The sequence below is a fragment of the Piliocolobus tephrosceles genome, chromosome 3 (genome assembly GCF_002776525.5).
Source record: "Piliocolobus tephrosceles isolate RC106 chromosome 3, ASM277652v3, whole genome shotgun sequence".
Lineage (NCBI taxonomy): Eukaryota > Metazoa > Chordata > Mammalia > Primates > Cercopithecidae > Piliocolobus > Piliocolobus tephrosceles.
Genome location: NC_045436.1, coordinates 37,214,007 through 37,219,244, shown reverse-complemented (window position 1 = coordinate 37,219,244; position 5,238 = coordinate 37,214,007). Strand labels below are relative to the sequence as shown.

Genomic DNA, 5,238 nt, shown 5'->3' with positions numbered 1-5,238 from the left:
GCAGTGCCCTTCCTCTTTCTTTCCGCCTCTTTTCTTGATTCCCCCTGCTGCTGCGCTCATTTTCTTTCCCCTGCCATCTCTTCCTCAACTCCCCCTCCACAGGCCGGGCATCATTCCTCAAATCCCAGTGTTGATCATTTGGCTCCCATTCTTATTTGTTTTGTTGTTGTTGTTGTTGTTTACAAGTAAAGGCAATTTATTCACAGAAAATATTTTGAGGGCTCTCGCTGCCAGGCGGTGACCACGGCAATCCTCCTTCCTCTAGTGCTGTCGGAGGGGAATGGGAGTGACATCCTCGATCTGCCCCCAACTTCACCCCCAAGCAGACAAGGACTCTGAGGGCCGACTGGGCCCCAGGTCCAGGATGCTTGGTCCTATTTCCTGCTGTGGCCTGGAGTTTGCAGATGTGTAGGGCAGTAATGCCCAGCTCCTTGCACTGCTGGGCCACCTCCTGGGCAGCCAACATGGCAGTGTGTGGTGAGGATTCATCCTGTCAGCTTTCATCTTCATCCCGGCAGCCACATGGCAGATGGTTCCCTTGCCAGAAACATCAGTGACATGGACAAAGGTGTCATTGAAGGAGACAAAGCTGTGGCAGGCACCAACTACATTCTCTCCTTCAACCACCTGAGGTCCGAGGCTGATGACCTGTTCTTCCTTTTTCTTTTTCCTCTTGTAGGCACCATTTCTGTGCACTGTCTCCAGCCTCCACAAGGGGAAGAGGACCCATTCTTAAAAGCCTCCATAAGCTCCTCACCTCCTACTAAATGCAATCCAACTTGCCAAACCAGAGTTCAAGGGCTCTTCAAGGAGCCCCTAGCCACCGGTGCAGCCTTCATTGCCTGCTACTCCCCCTACGCACCCCGAGTGCTGCAGCCAAGCTGTGCAGTCCCGTGCTTTCTGACTCACATCTTCCTCACGCCCTCCCCAGGGTGGGAATGCCATTTTCTCGAAGGGCCTTTTGCCCTTTAAGATCCAGCTCAAACTCAACTGCTTTCTCCAATCCAGAGTCATCCAATCCTCCTCCCTGTGTCTGAGCACTATAAGTGCTCCTCATGGGAACCTGCCACTCTGTGTTTGGGCACAGCCTTATCTCCCGAATCAACTTGTTGACTGGAGAATCCTGGCTTTCTTTTTGTACCAAAGAGGGCTTACTGTGTCCTCCTTAGACAAGGGGCTCAGGAAATGTCGACTGAAACAACAAATGAATGACATTCAAATGAGTGGGTGAATAGCGTCCAGGGTCACACTTGGCATAATTCTTTTGCAGTTGATGTTCACGATACATCTGCAGCGTGATGCTGGTGACATGCAGGCTAATGTGGGACACAGACTACCTGTGTTTAACTCTCAGCTCTGCCACATGCTACCTGTGTGACCATGGACAAGTCGCCTCATTTCTCTGTGCCCCAGTTTCCCTATCTGTAAAATGTGGGCAATAGTTTACTGGTAACCTGGGGAGTTAAGTGAGTTAATTCACATGAAGCACTTAGAAAAGTGCCAGTCACGGAGTGAGTACTCAACATACATCCACATCATCTCATCACGCCTACTTCGAACGCCTCTCACTGTGGGAGAATGCCTGCTGTGACCCAGTGACCTACAAAATAACACTTGGGCTCAGACTTTGGGGCAGCATGATCTACCAGCCATCTAGGAGGGAGCCACCCAGCAACGCTCTATCTTAAAAAAATGCACCTGTCATGTCCTCTGTCTTGTCCCACAGACTTCCAGTTTGTGCCATTTCAGCTACTGGACTGTGAACTCCTCAAATGCAGAGACTGTACTGGTAACAACCAGCATGGCAGAATCCTAACCACACTCTAGACACTCACTGGTTAGAGCATTCGTATCTGTTAACTCGAGTCGTTTTTCCAAAAGTCTTGTGGGGGACCTGGGGCACCAAGAGGCTAGGTAACCTGTCCAGAGGCACAGAAACAGCTTTAAACCCAGGCAGTCTGGCTCCAGGGGCCATTGGCTTTTCTACAATATCTCACCTCCTTTCTGTATCTTTAACTCCTGGTGCCTGGTAGGCACTCAGGAAAATGTTTGCTGAAGGAGTGAATCCCAGTGGCATCTTGAGGGAAGCTTTCTAGTATTTTCTCTGTCCAGGATTTCTGACTAGCTTCCTCTCCCACTGACCCTTCCACTGCAGCTGATAAATGCTCCTTCTCTTTTCAGGAAACCGTTGCATGCTCCCCCTGGGCTGCTGGAGGAAGTCATCCTGTGTAACTCCACACTGTGGTCCACTTCCAGACCCTTCTCACTTTCTCTTTCTTAGAAAGAGATAGGTGGAGACTCTGACACACTCCTAAAATGAAATTGCTTTGCTAGGCTGGTGGAATTCAAAATGATTTTTTTAAAAATTTAACTGGATTTTATTTGCAATATACATTTTGTTACTCTGTGAAATATGTATATGTTAGTTGTAGAAATTATAGCAACTACAGAAGTATACAAGGAATAGAATTTAAAATGGAGGCTAGTTTTGCTCTTTACTCAAAATATTCTTTCAAGTTAAAAGATCCTTACAGCAAAAACATGAAAAGAATCTAAGTAATTAGACATTATGCATTATGGGAAGAAAAAATGTTCCCAGTTCTGCCTTGTTCCCATTTAGCTTCTCAGGGTCTTGACAACTGCCTTAACATCCTCGTCTCCTGCCCTAACTGGTGAATTGAGCCACAAGGTGAATACAGAGGCCTAGAAAGTTCCCCGATTCTCCCATAGTTTCCAAAGGGAAATGGGCAGAGTGTTCAGCCTGGATTAAAAGAATGCATGCAGAAAAAAACCTGTACATTCCATCCCAAGAAGCAAGTCTTTGAGGGTTTTCTACCTTCCCTTTCAGGATCCTTTCTCTTTCCTACAAAAAAATGGTTCTGGTCACATATACCTCAATATATTTGTTCAGTTTTGCAAATGAGTTTCAAGCGACATTTATGCTATAAGAATATCAGACCTAAAGTTAGGATTTTTCTGTTTTGGTTCTTAATATTTCTTCTTTGGTTAATAAAAATGTATTCACCCTATTTTAAAAAAAAAAAAAACAACATATATTACAAGGTAAAATGTATGTATTGTAGAACATTTGGAAAATATTAAAAATGCACAAAGAAGGAAATGAAAAGCATCAATAAACCCACCATCCAGAGAACCTGGCTCATTTTCAACTTCTGACTCTCTAGATGCGGATAAGTAAGTACAGAGGGAAAGAAACATATGCATGGTGGATACCTTTGCGTTTGGCTGCTTCCGAGTGCCCGGCATCTGTTCCTAGCACTCTGATTCCCTTTAGAAACTGCTTTCCCCTGTATCTGCTCCCCACTGCCAACCACCCAACCACCCACCACCTGCCCTTCCACTCACCCACCTGCGGGAATAGAGAAAAATGTCAGGCCCTTTCCATCCCTGTATGCATTTTTACTGGGTTAGGCATAAAACTGAGATAGTCTAATCAAATTCCTCTTGGGGGTGGGGGCGGGCTTTTAAATATTGGACTCAGGGAAGGAGTTTCCCTTCTACTCCGGTGGTAAAGACGGCAGACTCCTGGAGCTCCCAGCTGCAATAATTACAGCCCTGTAGAGAAAGCTGGTCCCAGAGAATGAATGAAAGACAAAATACTGGAGAAGCCTGATGGGGTTTGAGTCCCTGGTCTCATTGTTACTCATGTCAGTTTTACCTGGTTCCGGTTGTCCCTGGAATTGGCAACTTCTTGCCCTTTCCCAGCATAATGACATGAGCCAATAAATTTCCTTTTGGTCTGGACTAGTTTGAGTTGGACATTTTCTCATTGGAACCAAGAGTCTTGTTTAAACAAACACACCACTGTTACACTTACAGAGAGACAATTAGAGGTGTATTTATTTAGTATATATATAATTTATTTATGTATTATATATGTAATACTATATGTACGTGTGTGTGTCAGCCCCTCCCGTGGTTGACCCAGTTAGCTCCTAGCATTTGCACAGCTCTTGTGGGAGTCAGCATGTGTGCCCTGATGCTGTGGGAGCGTGGGTCCAAGTTTAGGGTCTGTGATTCACACTGTTTCTCTGGAACTGGGCTTTTTAACCTAACAGGGAAACTGGGCAATGCTGCCAAAAAGAAGGTATTGGCTATCTAGCATCCTTCCCAGCCTTGCACTCTCAGGCCACACTGACCCCTGTTCACTGTGTAGCCAGAGGCCAATAAAGGGAAACTGCATAGCTCAGCTCCGTTGTGAAAACCACCTCTCCTCACCTCATTCCTGGCCCTCTCCAGTCTGCCTCTGTTTCCCTCTCGCCTCTAATTTATATCCCAGATTTTGACCCCTCCCCTGCCCCTTTGGTTTTAATAACGAATCTTAGCTTCTCCTGTTTAACCACATCCTCCCATCCTGCTTCTCCTGCTCATGCTCTGGACGCCCCTGGAACACTGATCCTGATGGGAATTCATGCAGCTGCTTCCTCAGAATCTTCATCTCAGTTGCCGGAATGCAGAGGGTCTGACAGTATGAGCCAAGAGGAAGGATGGGAGTCCCTTAGGAATGGGATGGGGTGGGTTATGAATGGAAAGGCACATTCACGTCAGGTAGAAACAATCAATTGGCACTTGTAACAAGATGGAGTATTTCTGCATGGATCTCATGGAGTTAAGAGGTAAGTGGGTCTTACCCCATTAACTGGTTTAGTTGGTCTCATTGACATTGGGAGGTGCTGGGGAACACCTCAGGAAGGATTCACAGTGACTCTTATTTTGTGAATCTGTCTTCCTGCCCAGAGAAGAAACAATCTATTTCTTGTGCTTGTATCACCACCTAAAATAGATGCTTTCCTCTTTTTTTAATAAAACTTGTATTTCCTTTCTCTGTGGACCCTCCAGAGGTCAAAGAAGAGAAGCTCAGAGGTGGGTTGGAAAGAGCCACTTCAAGCATTTTAATGATCTGCTAGGCTCCATCCGCAGTTTTCCTTCACCTTCCAAATTGGGGCCACTTTCTCTCCACCTCCACTTGCTTGTTAGTTCAATTATGATTGTTCTCTGCTTCCTTCCATATTGGATTGAATGTAGCTACAAATACAATACAATACACACAATAGGACAATATGAAATAAAGATAAAGAATGAATGACATCAGGATCCATTGGGTGGAAAGTGAGGAAAATGCAATTAAGCCAGGAAACTCGGGAGGAAATGGTGATGGAAGATGAACAATGCCATATTTGGGTTCTGCACTCACTGATCATAAAGACTGATTAGGTA

The 5,238-nt window shown here is 45.6% G+C and overlaps 1 pseudogene; it reads right to left on the bottom strand.

The window, feature by feature from the left end:
* Nucleotides 1-261: 261 nt before the first annotated feature.
* Nucleotides 262-746, bottom strand: LOC111551913 (annotated as a pseudogene).
* Nucleotides 747-5,238: the final 4,492 nt, after the last annotated feature.